Source organism: Lepidochelys olivacea (assembly GCF_965140295.1).
Source record: "Lepidochelys olivacea isolate rLepOli2 genome assembly, chromosome: 11".
Classification (NCBI taxonomy): domain Eukaryota; kingdom Metazoa; phylum Chordata; order Testudines; family Cheloniidae; genus Lepidochelys; species Lepidochelys olivacea.
The window spans coordinates 48,309,027-48,325,369 of record NC_140421.1 but is presented as its reverse complement, the minus strand read 5'-3'; positions in this window follow the sequence as shown (position 1 = coordinate 48,325,369).

Here is a 16,343-nt window from a genome sequence, read left to right as displayed (position 1 = left end):
AGGCGAACGCCCAGATCTTCTAGCGGCTCTAGGGGGACAAACCCCCCCACCACCACCAGGCCCCTCTCCACCGCCTCCTGGGTGGCAGCCTCCGAAGCTAAGAAGAAAACAACCTTCCCATACATCTTGGAGGCCGCCACAATAGCCGTGGGTCCTACCACCTTCGCCAACACCTGCACATATGTCTCCACGTGGGGCGAGGTGGGCACCCGGAGGCAACGGACGCCGTGCTTCCTGGTCAAGGCGGGGAAAGCGCCTCGGCCGCTGGTGATGGTGGCGGAGGCAGGGGGGGGCGAGATGACGAGGCGGCAGGCAGGGGGGAGCCCGTCACTGCTCGGGCCTACGTCCTGGGGGCCGGGGGAGGGACAATCGCAGAGCTGGTGGAGGGAAACGCAGGGAGGGGCGCCACGGTTGATGACGAGGCCACAGCGGTGGGGGCAGCCCCTGCCATGGAGGGCTTAGTGGTTTTAGCGGGGCCCTTTCCTTTCTTCCTGCCCTGGCCCTTCCGGCCAGCTGGGGGGGGTTCCTAGAATCTGGGGGGGCGGTGGGTGCAGCAGCAGCAGTGATCACCCCGGTGCCTCCTGCCGCCGGTGCCCCAGCGGGGGGGGGGGTGGCAAGTATCTTAGCAATAGTGGGGGGGGGACCTTGAGGGTCGGGCAGGGGGGGAGGTGGGGGAGGGACAACTGATTTTGTTGGAGGGGTCTCACCCCTGTCATTCCCCGCCATTGTGAGCAAGGAGAGACGGGGAGACACCGGAAGGAGGAGGAGGGAGGGGGAAACAGAGTAACCGCTCCTCCCTGCTGGGCTGCAGGCGGGGGGGGGGGGGGATGCCGAAGGGGTTGGACTGGGAGGGGGGGAAAACAAATCAGGGTCCGGTAATAGGGGCAAGCTGTGGGATAAGCAATCCGGGGGAGGTGCAGACCCACGCACGTTTGTCCAAAGAGTCTCGTTTGGTCGGCTGTTATATCCGGTCCGAAAGGCAAAGTGCAAAGCGAACAGCTGGATCCGAAGGGAGATGGCAGGTTGCCAGCAGGGACAGACGGCGGGGGGGCCGTGACAGTTGTAGTAATGGTGGGGGGGTGGGCACCGATGCATCGGGGGGGAGGCTCCGTGCCACACCCCCTGTGCCGCCACAAATGCAAGTAAACCACAGTCAAACTCCCCCCCACGAGAGTATAATTCAGAAAATTACTCAGTCTTATGGCCCCCTTCATGATGATTTGTAGCTTCCCTGGATTATTTCTCCTGTCTTCTGAAATCTTCTTCTCCAGCTGTGTTGGCTGTGTTCCAAGGCTTCCGGCCGGCCGAAAAAAATTACAAAAATAAGCTGACAGCAAAACAGCTGGGTCTGGGGGCTTCCACTCCCCTCTCTGGATGGCAGGTCAGCAATCTTCCCCCCCTCCGGGGATTTCAGCTGAGGCAAATAGCTGCGCCCGGGAACAGGCGTGTGGGGGGTGCTGGCAGCAATTTGGCAGCTGACCAGCACTCAGCAGCAACAGAGAAACGGCAGAAAAACAAAACAAAAACAAAAAAGCATCTGGCCCAGTCGGAGGGGAAAACTAAGGCAGGTTCAAAAAGTAAGAAAAATCCAGGCCAGGGGGCTTTAGGAAAGAATAGACAAATAGACAGCAGATAGCTGAGGAGCAAGCAAAGGACGTTCCGTTTCCCAACGGGGAAGGTTTTTTTTTGAAACAGAAAGGAAATTTATTTGTAACAGTTACAAAGAATACAAAAGGATAAAATAAAAAAAAACTTAGCAACAAAACAACGCAATCAAAAGGTATAACACAACAGCTTTCAGGAGGGAGAGGTGTTCAGGTTAGCCCAGGCCCAGAGCGGGGGGGCTTCCTCGACACTCGTGGTCTTCCACCCTCCTGAGTTACCTGGTGGCCTAGAGCGGGGGGGCTTCCTCGACACTCGTGGTCTTCCACCCTCTCGAGTTACCTAGTGCCGCGCCCAGGGTCACCGACCCTCCCTCTCCTGAGAGTGCCCGACAAGATGGGCACGGCTGCGGGGTGGGTGGTTGGGAGGGAGGGGGGTACACCCATGTATTATAGGACCCCTCCTAGAAGACAATAATGATGGTATTCACAGCAACTAACGGCTGTGGCTGGCGGCTCTCGCTCTTTCCCTCAATCAGAGGGTCAGACGGAGGGAACCGGACGGGGTCACCGAGCAAAGAACCCCGGACAGCGTCCACCGCTCCTCGAAGGTCCAACGGGGAAGGTTCCAGAAGAATCAGGAACCTTCTGGAGACAATTAAGACAGGCTGATTAGAACACCTGCAGCCAATCAAGAAGCTGCTAGAATCAATTAAGGCAGGCTAATCAGGGCACCTGGGTTTTAAAAAGGCGCTCACTTCAGTTTGTGGCGTGCGTGTAAGGAGCTGGGAGCAAGAGGTGCTAGGAGCGAGAACGCGGACTGTTGGAGGACTGAGGTGTACAAGCATTATCAGATACCAGGAGGAAGGTCCTATGGTGAGGATAAAGAAGGTGTTGGGAGGAGGCCATGGGGAAGTAGCCCAGGGAGTTGTAGCTGTCACACAGCTGTTCCAGGAGGCACTCTAGACAGCTGCATTCCACAGGGCCCTGGGCTGGAACCCGGAGTAGAGGGTAGGCCCGGGTTCCCCCCAAATCCTCCCGACTCCTGGTCAGACACAGGAGGAGTCGACCTGGACTGTGAATTCAGAAAAACGGCCAAGCTGAGGGCTGCCGTGAAGCTCCAACGTGAGCAAATCTGCCAATAAGTGCAAGACCCACCAAGGTAGCGCATGAACTTTGTCACAGGGCTTATTGGCAAATCTGTGCCCCCCCTCACACACACACACACTTTAACTTGCACTCTGGAGACCCTGCATACTGAACACACACTTCTTGTCCCCAGAGATCCCTTTTTGTTCTTTGAGATCTGATGCATTTTCAGCTAAATGTAATTTCAGATTCTTGCATTGAAATAACTTCTTTAGCACATAATAATAAGCTCATTTCTTCCCTTTGAAGTTTTGCTCCCAAAATCACTAGTGCCCTTTTTGTTTCCCAGCAGAATTTTATTCACCATTATGAATTTTCCCAGCAATGTAACATTTCTAAATAATTCAACATGCTTTGCTGCAACACACAGTTGGGTTATCAGAAATACCTAACACCAGAATATCTTTTCTGACCCAGACACCTACACATTTGTCTTCCTATAGCACCTAGCACAATGAGTATGTCTTCACTGCCACTAAACACCCACAGCTGTTCCATGTAAGCTGACTCAGGCTTGGGCTATTTAATTGTGGTGCAGATCTTTGGACTTTCTTCATAGGTCTCTACAAATGCAAATACCTAGGAGCGAACTAACAGAGAGAGATCCCTCCAGCCTCCTAACCATTTTGGTTGCTCTTCTCTGACCATTTTGGTTGCTTCTCCCTCTGTTTTGTTAATATCTTTCTAGTAATGAAATGCCCAGAAGTTAACATATATTCCAGGTGCAACTTCATCAAAAATGTAGAGAGGATATCCTTTATCTTTTACATAAAGGGCCTGATCTAAATGGAATGGAACTACTCCCACTGACTGCAATGGGTTTTGGATCAAAAACACTTCATGTCTATACATATGAATGTGTCCCTACATCTTGGTTTCTTGGTAAAGTTGTTCATTTTTACCTATGAAAAGTCTTAAATGGTTGGGATCTGACCCACCTTACTCTCCATGCAGTTCTACTGCAGTTGACATTAGTGAAGATGCTTGAGCTGGAGTCCCCTTCTCTTAAAAGAGAAGGAGGCTGCTGGCAGGATGTTCTTTATAAGGGGGTCTATGACTTTAGTTTGAAATAGACAAAACATTTTACCTGGAGAGCATGCTGAAAAGCCATCTATTTTCATGGGCTCTGTGGGAGGGAAAAGGCACCCAAGGTTTGTATTTAAAGGAGGATGAATACTTTTGTTTGCTTAACTTATGGGATGAGAGGGGACTGCTGCTTTATGTCCAGCTTCTGCAGGAACTGTATGTTTAATGTATATAAATGGCACTGGGCATAGGATAGGCACTTTTAAATGTTTTATTATAAATCCAAACAAATAAATAGGCAGCATAAAATTGCATTGGACTTTTATGCTACCATATCACATGGCAGACTCATAGAATAATTCACCCACTCTCAAACCAAAGGCCTTTTGCAGCATCCTGTTTTCCAGCGTCTGCCTCTGAGTTTGATTACTAGTCCCCTAATGCAGTAGGTTTTCCAAGCTGAATCTCTTATTTCCTGCCTATACTTTAACTTACCAAGGTCCCTTTATATTATTCTGTCCTCTCTGCTGTTCACCACAATTCTTATTGTAGCATCTTTTGGAAATTAATGAAATGGGCTCTGTATTCCCCTTCTAGCCCATTAATCAAGAAGTGAAATAAAACCAGACATAAAATTAATCCCTGGACACCCTACTAGATGCATCTCATCAACTCCACCCATTGTCATTTACCATTCGTTACCTTTTGTATGTGGTTAGCTGATTTTCAAGCCATACAATAATATCTGGAAGCAGAATGTATATGAAATGAGGAAGGAAAAGCCAGTGAGAGTTCTACCCACCTATGCAAAGAGCTAAATTTGATATCCAATTTCTATTCTTGGAGTAGTCAGTGGGTCACAGTGTTGCCTTGGATGAATCATTCAACCTCTCCATTCTTCAGTTTACCCATCTGTAATATGGGGATGGGGGGGCATGGATCAGCATTCACATCACACTCCCTGTCAGTACCCAGCCCGGGCCAGGGAAGCTAATGATCCAACCGACGGACCAAATTCAGTGATGAATCCTGGTCACATGCCGCCTGAGTCACATTGTGCATATGCTAAGAAGAAGAATATGGCAATAATAATTCTTAATTACCATGAGGCTTAATTGGTTAATGTTCAAAAAGTACTTTGAGATTCTTGGGTAAAAGGTGCTATATAAATGCAAAGTGGTACTACAACACTCATAACGATTCTTGTTTATTTTTAATCTGAATCTCTCCTTGCTCAAGTTCATGGTATGCCTTTATCTTTAGCCTGAACAGAATTATTCCAAACTCACTATATGCTTTGCTAAATTTTGTGTGTATCATAATTTGGTCTCTATCGTCTCAGTTTTTTAGGAGTAAATGTATTCCATTCTCAATAACTATGGCTTCTGGACTCTTTCCAACACTAAAATGTCCTTTCTTCAACCTGGTGACCAAAACTGTACACGTTGGTACAAAAGAATCCTAACAAGAGCCTTATGTAATGGGATCAGTAATCAATAGTTTCTTTCCTTGTGACTAATTCCTCTGCTTACATAATTTGACAAGCTTGTAGTCCATAGAAGGATGGCTGCATTGCTTTTACTGGCCAGATACTGAGCTGATGTAAATAAGCACAATTCCTCTGAAGGCAACAGAGACGTGTCCATTAACGTCAACTGAGGATTCATACATTCACAGAGTCTCAGGCCAGAAGGACCATTAGATCATCTAGTCTGACTTCCTGTATATCACAGGTCACCAGCACCACCCAGCTACCAAACCCAACAATCGAAAGTAGACCAAAGTATTACAATCTTCAGGAGACTAAGGGAATGACTTTTAGCTGGAAAAATAAATTAGTTGTCCTTGGGATACACCATAATGCAGAGAAGCATTTGCACAGGGCAGAAGGTAACTGAAACACACCACTTTCTTTAATTCTTTAATCTGTGACTGCCTGGTGAAACAGACAAGTGTAACCAGGGCAGCTAGCCTATGTGATATTACTCCACAACTAGAAACAGTGGGGTTGAGCAGAATGTGACAAAAAATCTCAGAGATCACAATTCAGAGTTCAGAGTGCTATCTTGATTTGGGTGACAATGAAAGTGCTATCAAGAAAATATTTACAAGGACGTTGTAATATGTTAGCAACACAAACCCTGGACCATGTCCTGGCTTTACCTGTCTTAGTAGTCACACATCATTAATCAGATCCCCTTAGCAATGGCTACGTAGTACTAACACATTTGCCAAACACTGCCCTCTGCCATTGTTAGAGTCCAAGTCTCCACCTCACTCGATCATCAGTGATGATCATGAGGAAGCACTTCACCAGCACAGTGCCACCCTGGTTCCTGGTGGGTGGGACTGGTCTTCCTGGGAGAGACAGTGATCTTCATATCTTTACTCACACAAATCCCTATTCAGCAAACTACATAAGCATTAACCTCTTAAGCTTATGCATAAACATTAACCTCTTAAGCATATGCTTAAGCTTTGCCTACACTTCTATCTTCCTGGAAAATATTGATATTATGATGTCTATGGGCAGGCATGGATACCAGATATTGCCATAACTACACCATCAAGTAATGAATCTGTATGCTGAAGCCTTAAAGAACCAGTAATGTCTTAGAGAATTTTGAAAAAAGATTTCATTGGGGACAATTTGCTTATCCATCATGCATTTTCTAAATTCTGCTATGTTATTACTATAAACTTTGTATGAAAACATTTTTTTTTAAATTCTGTATGCAATGTTGCATTTGATTGATTTGAATGAGCCATGAGCCTGAGACTGTACACAGAACTCTCCCTGCAGTCAACTGGAGTTCTGAGTATGGACCGATCGGAGAAGCTAGCCCTAGAAAGCATGATGCCACAAATACAACATTAGGCAAATTAATTTCTAAATCGAGTGAACACAAACAAAATTAACTCTCAGAAACAAAGATTCTGTTTCAAAGTAAATATCACCTTTTGTTTTGTTTTTTTAATTAGAAAGTAGAAATAGTGACATTTTGCATCCCTCCTGCAGAGTAAAATAATACCCAAGAGCCAGGACAGAAGGAAATATTGAAGGAAAAAAACATCCTTCCCTGAAAAACCTCAGACCCCTGTTTAAGAAAACATTACTGAGGTTACTGACAGCCCTAGTGACTGCTTAGTTACAGTGCATTTGGTCTACAGTTCTTTCAGAAACAAGCCACAAGCTAGAAAAATATTTTAAGATATTGCACTAGCAGACCAGGGAGTCAGATCTACCAAACAAGCAAATAAAGACTTTCTGCAAGGTCCCCTTTTCTTTAAAGAGCTTGATCTCATTTGGAGTCAGATTCAACAATGCTTACTCATGCTGAATAGTCCTGATTGCGATGAACAGCCACACTAGCATTTCTGTTCAATCTGGGCTTTCATGAGACTACTCATGTGAGTAAAGGCTACTCAATAATTATAGTTTTCTGATGAGTACAGGAACAGGGGAGGATTCACAGATACAAACCCATCACCAGTTTTGATTGGAATGTAGATATAGTGCACAGGTCTCTACAGTGAAAAACAGTTTTTGCCTGAGAAAATCTGCTCATTACGCCAGAGACAAAACACACTAACACATACACAAAAAAATGAGCTGGGGACAACAAACTAGTATAACCCCTTCCCTAAACAGCAACAGCCACACAATAGTCAGCAGTTTCAAGCCCAGGAACAACAATTCTCTACTGAAGTGAGCAGAACAAAGGAGAGAGAAAAGCAGATCAGCATCCTTAAAAAAAAAATCCTCACATCCATGCTAAATTCCTTCACATGGAGCCTACAATGATGAGCACAGTCAAAATTCTTAAGACAGAAATAAGTTTCCTATTTTTCCTAAATTGAGGAAAACGTGATTTGTGGCTGCTTTTAACAAAATTGTAAGCATGAACTAATACAGCTTTATTCAGCTAAGAATTTAGCTAAACTGGAACAACAGTTCAGAAAGCACTTTTCAAAGACAAGGAAGAATTCATCAGTTTGAGGAATGTTCTTGTAACTAGGCCCACTTTTTCACTTCATTGTTTTAAAGCCAACTTCTGAGGTAAAATTCACATATACAATATGGTCTGAAGTGAAGACCAGCAATCCTTAGCAAGATCCCCTGTCCCTCCCAGCTGGCCCAAGAGTATTCCACATTAAGCAGGTCACTGTCAGCTCTTTAGAGGTGTAGCAATTAATAATAAATTTTACTATGCAATATTTACAGCTGTAATAATAAAGCCAACAAAAAAAACCAACAATATAAATAAGAAACACATTCATGAAACATAAAGGAACAACTAGTTTCTGAAAAGGAACATAAAGGAAGTTAATAAGTGAAGAGTATAATACAATAGAGTCTACTATGAGACAAGACACGGTGAGATTGCAGGAGAAACAGGGAAGGACAATGCTTTAATTGCCTGCTCCTCATAGGAAATCGAGTGCAGGACTAAGTAGGTTGCTATGCTGCTTTGAAACCAAAGAGATTACTTGTGACACCTTAAGAGACTAACAAATTTATTTGGTCATAAGCTTTCGTGGGCTAAAACCCACTTCATCAGATTCATGGCGCAGGCCAAGGGATGTACTGGCTGCTGCTTCCAACAGCTCCCATTGGCCTGGAGCAGTGAACCACGGCCAGTGGAAGCAGCGATCAGCCGAACCTGCTGATGCAGCAGGTAAACAAACTGGCCTGGCCCTCCAGCAGCTTTCCCTGCACAAGCAGAGGAACAAGCTTGGGAACCACTGTATTACTCTAATCTTTGTAGTCACAAGGGTAAGCTTTATCTACAAGTACGTTCTGCTCTGTTTTATTCAGGTTCTCATAACATGCCCATCAGCCTGGTATCTGAACACCTAGGAGAAGACAGAGTCTTGAGTCTGAACCCCCATGACCACTTGCCCATCCTAACACTGGAAAAGGGGTTGCCTGTGCCCAGGAGCCTCTCTCAGTGCAATGCTGTGAGTTAGATAAAGGAAAGGCCTCTGTCCCGAAGGGTTTACAAATGTCTCTGAAACCCACACAAAGTGAATTCATGACTTAATAATATAAGGAAAATACTAGTTTCCCCTCCTCTTGCCTTCCCATATCTTGTCTACTCTCTCTCTCTCTCTCTATTGTGAACTATTCATGGTAAATGATGTTTTACAGAAGTGAGTACACTGTCAGTACTTTAAAAATGTATTCTTAACAATCATTACTCATTAATCTAATAGACAACTAATTTGCAAGCAATGGGGAGAAGGTTTCTTTGTTACATCCCAAGATGTAAAATAGATGAGAGTGTTGAAATTTGGCATCTATCTTGTTAGTTACACAATTTGTATTGAGAGATTTTAGTAAAATATTCATTACTACTTCATTATTTAGATTTGCTACCTTATAATCTATTATGCTCATATTTCATTGGCGAAATAATAGGGTTTATAGGCCTTTCTGAGTAAGTTTTAAGGAAGGACTCAAAGGAGAATAGGGTGGAGGTATGGTATACTCTGTCAGGGCATAAATGATGTGGAAGATGGCAGTGACATGTAAGAGTGACATGTAAGAGACATGAAAGGAGAACACAGAGGGGGGAAAGGATGGGGTTAGTCATGCAAATTGGGCAGAGTGAAAGGGAGAAAGGAAGAAGGAGAAAATATGAGAGCAAAAGAATGCACAGGAACTAAGTTTTGCAGGGCCTTGGAGGCAAAGACAAGAGGCCAGCTTCTGACCTGGTGTAAATCCACTGAATGGAGCTACATCCATTTACATCAGCTCAGAATCTGGCCCAAAGAACTTACATTTTATATGGACAGTGATGCCACAGTAGTGAAGGAATTTGAGGAGTTTGTCCCTCTTTCTCTGTTAGAACTGTCTGGCATGTGAACCGTGTAAAAACTTTTGAGTTTTTTAAGGCCTGGGGAAGGATCAAGATATAGTTCAGACCTTTGCTGTTGCTATTATTTAGCTGGGGACATTGGGTTTACAGTGTAGCAGTGTATTAATGTAGAGACATAAAGGTTACCTTTGCAACAGTGATATATTGCAGTTTCCTTTGCAGCAGAAAGGGTGAGATACCTCTTGTTGTTTGTTGGGGGCTTTTAAGGAAAGTTTTGACTTTACAGAAAAAAAAATCCTATGGAAAGATCCTCAAAACTACAACAAACATGGGTTTCAATTGCTGGGAATTCTCTAGTCCCCTGGCAGTTACTAATGTTCACCAAAGTGTGTGACAATGGGAACAAACTGGGCAATTATATAGAGGAAATTTGGCATGTACCGTAATAAAATATTTTTACGTCAACAGTCGTGAGTACCTTTTTTCTATTAATATAAGCCTCAACAAGAGCCTTTCTAGAAGGAGACAGACAATGTCCAAATGTTATCCAGCAGATTAGAATCCAGCTATAACTCTATTTTCCCCCACCCAAAAAAAATATTAACTTTGTCTTCAAGGTGCTGAATTGCATAAGCTGCCAATGCACTCTGTAAAAAAAAAAAAAATAAGGCAAGGAAATGAGCCATTACATCATTCAACAGCCTAACACTCTACTCATCAGTTCCCCTTCTCAATCTCAGCTACCTGCCTTCTACCCCACATATGTCCACCTGCATTCTGAACAAGGAGTGGCACCTGTTGGCCTCCAATCATCTTTACTGCCAGTGGATGAATTCTTCCATTTGGATGATTAATAGAGGGCTTGTGCGGCTTTTGTAAATTCCACTCCTGAGGCATGTTTAGCAGCAAGTCTCCCCCTGTTATGGTGGGAGGGGACAGGGATAGGGAGACTTACAGCTGAAGGGCTCTCAGGAAAAGCGTTTCCAGCTCCACACCTAAGGTAGCCTCTCCCTCCTGTTTCCCTAGAGGGGAGTTCTGGCCTAACACATGCCAACTGAGCAGGTCTGTCACATTGGAACTGCAGCTGTGAAGGGTAAAAACCTCCCTGGGAGGTAGTGGGAATGTAGATGATGCATAATACAGCACCATTGTGGGGAGCCCATGCTATCTGTGCTGAGGCAGCAACGTATACAGACTGGGCTCCTCCCTTGCTCTGCTGGTCTCCCCTCTAAATCCCCTTATTCCTCTACTCTCACAACTCCTCTCAAGACTCTCATTTTCCCCAGACAGCCCATCTCTCCTTCATGCCTCTCCAAGCTCCCAGCTTCATACCTCCTGCTGGCCAGCCTGCGTCTCTGGCTCACCAGGGTCTCTGCGGTGAGCAGATCTAGTGAGTCAGGAAGGAAGATTGAAGCAAAAGTAGCTGCTGGAGCCAGACAGCTCTGTCAGCTAATCTTGGCAAATCTCATTCCAGTTTTGGCTAGTAAGGGGAATAACACTTTAAGTGCACTGTGGCTGCTTTGAGCCATTCCAGTGATACAAGAGAGCTGTAAACCCAGGTTACGTGGTCAGTACAGCCAGGCTGATGGCGGCTTTGTGTTGCCAGAATGGCCCAAAGCAGTGGAAGGGAGGAGTTTGTAAGGACTGGATGTTTAGCTAGAAGTACTCAAAGAAATATAAGGAAACATGGCAAAACTTCACAATGAACATTTTAAAGCATTCCCTGTACAAAAAGCTAGTTAATATTCACTTTAAAAATTATAATGCCAACTCAATTGTCCTCTGAAGAGTTATTATGCCAAATTTGAAGACAAAATCCGATCACTGAAGTATGAAACACAGGGATTTTATTCCTGTTTGAGGAGTAAATTTCAACGCACCCCTGACTATGGAGTCATTGCTGATGCCTCCATAATTAAAACTAAATCATGAAATACAAAAGGGCAAATATATAGTAATGCTAATTTTTGGCATGCACAGTTTTCTAGCGTAATAAGTCCATTGTTTCAGGCTCACAACTATAACCTCATTTTAAATCAATTCTCTCTCATCTCAGTAAGAATTCAGTCACATCTGAGCTGCTGTTCTCTTATCCGTTATACTGGAGTGGGGAGGGGGGGAAGAGGGCAGGGGGAAGGACCATCTGCCAGGCTTGGCAAGGTAAACTTAAAATGTTCCACACACACCAAGCCTATGAGAAAATAATGGGGCTTGTGCACATACTTCCTATTCACTTGATACACACAACAGCAACGTTATTTTGTAAACCTTTAAATCAAACAGGCAAATAATCTGATTATATTTATGAAAATAACAGGGGCATTAATGTGAGCGATTAAAAGATACTGACTATTCATTTAAGACCATTCGATTTTCATCTAAAGCAATGGGTAAGTAGCTCAGCTCACTAAGCCTCTGACTTGTTTCAGTCTCCCTGACCATTAGGGTGACCAGACAGCAAGTGTGAAAAATGGGGGTGGGGGTGGGGCGTAATAGGCGCCCATATAAGACAAAGCCCCAAATATCGGGACTGTCCCTATAAAACTGGGACATCTGGTCACCCTACTGACCATCCCAAATCAATTGCTGATGTTCCTGGCTGGGGTTCTTTGCACTGGTTGTAAAAGGGCAAGTTTCTTTTGTCTCCCTGCACTGTGTAGGAAGAGGAAAACAGCCTGCATAATAAAGTAGTCCCTAAACTTCCATTTGGCTTAAAAAGCAGGAAGATCAGCTGTAATCGTGTCCAGTGAGTTGAAAAAAGAGGAACCTCGTAACTGATTGACTAGCTCTGCCTTTATAAGGGAATGTTCCATGCCCAAATTCCAGAATTGGTCCAATGAAAATGGTATGAATTCTCAGTCACAAAAGAGGAATTGGTACTAACTACAATGGCCTTAGTACCACAATGTTGCAAGCATGACATTTGCTCAAAAGAGAAATATGGTAACTGCCAATGTAGGGGCAAGAAACACAAGGATATAGCTCCAAAACCATGATTGATAGATGAAAGAGGGAGAGGAAGGAAGATAATTTTACACATTATATGGTCCATTACTCCACTATATCACTGTTTTTACTATTTACTTGTTTAAATATCTCTAGAGCTGCTGCTACAATACAAAACTGCCTGCTGAGCCACTCAAGGAACAAGAGGCCATGTGGGTAAAAAGATATTCCCAGATTTTCACAAGTACTGCATTGATCAGCCATATGCCATACAGTTTGACATAAATTACGACTTTGCTTCTAGCATAAGCAGATGAAGAAGAGGAGGAAATTATGACTTGACAGTTTGTTTTTTGTAGACCAAATTCTGAAGGGCCTTGTGGTGGGACAGAGCCCCACCCCCTGAGAAAAAGGGCTGAACCAGGCCAGAGAGGTTGCGCAGACCAGCAGCCAATCAGTGAAGGCCTGGGGAGAGCCAATCAGGGCAGGGGAGGGGGCAGCTAATCAGGACCGGGCTAGGTCCTATATAAAGGCTTCCCAGCTAGGGAGAAGGGCAGTTGCTCCCTGGCCAGCAAGGGAAGAGGACTGGCTCCTGATGAAAGGAGCAGCACCTTGGACAGAGTAGTGCTGGGCAGGCTTTAGGGAGTAGATAGAGGCTCCAGCTCATTACCTGTCAGGCTGTGGCCTTGCTGCAAAGGGTCAGGAAGGTGCATAGGGCCAAAGGGGAAGTGGCCTAGGGAAACTGAGTAGGCAAGAGGGGAAGGAAGAAGGGCAGAGAGAGGCTGCCGCTAGAGGGTCCCTGGGTCAGGGCCCAGAGTACCGGCTGGGCTTGGGTCCCTCCCCTTTGCCCTGCAGCTGGCCATTGAGGAGAGGGGCTGAGGCAGACCGCAACTAGCCCCTGAAATAAGGGGCTAGACTACAAGGTTGCAGTTGGCCACCAAGGCAGGTGCAGACAGAAGGACTGCTCTTAACATCCCACCCACCCCCCTGGAAGGGGGTGAGACAAGGGCAGTGTCCTGAAGAGGATACTGCTGAGCAGGGAGCAATGCAGGTCCCAGGGCAGCAGATCAAATGTGGGCCTGACACCACATGCGGCAGATGCTCTGCAGCGGTCAAGAGCTAATGCCCGGAGCGACCAGCAGGAGGCGCCAGCAGCGGTGAGTTGAACCCTGTCACAAGCTCACACTCACAAAAGTCAGTGGGACCTTCTGCTGAGTAAGGATTGAGTGAACATGGTATAAGGGCTTTAGAATGTGGCCCAACAACAGTAACTTTACAAATGGAAAAGTGTATCCTTTGTTTATAGAAGAAATGTTAATTGGTTTCAGAAGAATTCCAGCTCTAATCAGTTTGTCAAAGATGCTACGTATGTAAGAATATCATACATGTCAGAGTGCAGACCAACAATATCTAGAGAGCACATGACTTCTTCTCTCTTTCATGCATTTTAGTTAGAAGGACCACAAAGTGCTCTGAAAAATGCATCCATTCCCAAGCCTTTCACAGTAGAAACTTCAGCCACCCTATAAAAGATTCCCCCTACATTTTTCTCCCAGATGTGGGAGACCCTGGCAACACCCAGTTATCTACACCAGGTGGCTCATGTTCAGGCCCCAGTTTCTTAGTCCTTGCAAGAGGAGCCTGCCCTGTGAAAGCCTTCTTATGTCTCTTCTGATGGGGAGGGTCAAAGGAAGATAAAGGTTCTAATACCCAAAAAAAAATTTCCCAGAGCCAACTAAAAGTTGAGAAGGCCAGCAGTACCTTCTTGCTTTGAGGCTCTCTGCATAATGGTTTTTCTATGAATCCTTCTCTAAGGGTAACTGAACTGGGCTCAGTCTGGCAGTTCACTGCACTCCCTGTAAGACTGGGGTTGAGATTCCCTGGATGGGCATTCCTCCTTCAGCTTCAGGAGTCACTCTAGTCGTTTTGTCCTCAGGGTAATTTCTCCTCCACCCACCAACTGACTGCAGCTTCTTCCTTTAAGGTCTCTACCCTACCACCCATGGTTGACAGAACTGGAGAAGCAGCTTCCTTATCAGTGTGGGGTATATACACCCTGTCACAAACACAGTAAAAGGCCAGTCAATGATCTGTCCCGAAATGAATGGGAGGATGACCTAAGAAATCCAAGAGTTTTCTGTATGACTCTCAAACCTGTCAGGAATGACACAATCCAGTACTATTGACTAGTGTGATGGGGTTTACAAACACCAGCCTAAAGCTGAGGCAGGGGCTAGGCTGAGGTGATATTGGGCCAAGAAAGTGCTGCCCCTCGGGCACTGCTGAGCATACTCCTGGTGAAGAAGCAATATAAAGAGGGCTCCAGCAGCCCAGGCAGGGGATGGAAAGAAGTTCTTTCCAGGAGGAGCACTGCCCTGAGACAGTATGAGAAGAAGCTCTTACCAAGAAGGTATGGCTATGAGTCTTTCCACCCCTCCTTTGAGACCTCAATTGAGGGGTAAGGGAAAACCATGTACAGGGGCACCAAATAATTGCCTGCACTAGCCCCAAGACTCTGGGGGTTGGAGCAAAGGACTATAATTAAACAGCAGCCATGCCCCAGACTGAGTCATTGGGTGGATAGGAAGTGGCCCAGAGAAAGAAGAGCAAAGAGTTGGGCTGAGCATAGGCCATCCCGTGATGTCTCTCACTCAGGCTGGTACCCAGTGGAATGAGAAGGCCCAGGTCCACCAGCCCACCCCAGATTCCCCTATGCCTAGTCCTGGCATGGGCAGGACTAGGGGGTTACTGACAAATGAGACAACCCAGCTGAACCACATTCAGCAGGTTCTGGACACAGTGAACTAAAAGACTGGAGCCGCAGGCCTTAACCACTAGGACTACTACTGAATAGACAACCTCAAACACTGGCTAAAAATTAAATACTGTAACATTCTCTTTTTTTTTTTTTTTGCCACAAGAAAAGTGGCAGGTCTATTAGGATTCCCCCATCCTCACCCACACAAGGCCTATGGCATGGTCAGAATGCTTCCAGTGAGGATACCTCTCTCTGAGTAGCTTATCGGCTGCAGCAAAGGGAGCTGGATTGGGCCCCTATTCAGCAACAAGAAGTTTCTGAATGACAAAATGACTGTAAGCTATATTTGATTCTAGAAGCACTAAGCACCCTGACTCTACAGTCTTCCTCTTGGGAAGTTAGTTTTTGATTTCAGGACTTGGTGTTGGATACTTGCATTCATATTTACTGGCATAAGAAGCCAGTCCATGATGCACTACTGAAAACCAAAAGATACAGGCAAGCAGTGCAGGTATTAAATTGAATCTGATTGCATTTTGCTGGGTTTCCCAGAAGCATTTCATCCCCATTAGTGCTGTGTTTGGGAGCTCACAATGAGGAGTTAGAAAACATAACATTTTAAAAGGATTTAATAAAATATTTATAGACTTGTTTCAGGATTACAATAAAATGTATTGCCCTTTAGATTGCACAATTGATCTCCATTGCCCAATCCTTTGGTTCTATTAGGAATTTTCTGTATTATCAAGGGATGGGCTGGATGATCTAATGGGTCTTTTAAATGTACTGGGTAAAATTCAGCGGTGTAGCAAGGAGTGTTGTTTGCACTAACTTAGACTCACACCCACCAACCAATATATAATGTACATTCCCATCTTTTTCCATATCACCTCTGATTTGCCCCACTGAGTTCAAAGAAATCTAAGGGCTTCTCTAAACTTACAGCGTTGCAACAGAGCAGCTGCCCCAGCGCAGCTGTAGCGCTTAGTGAAGGTTCTTCTTATGCCAACAAGAGAGCTTCTCCTGTCAGTGGAGATACTC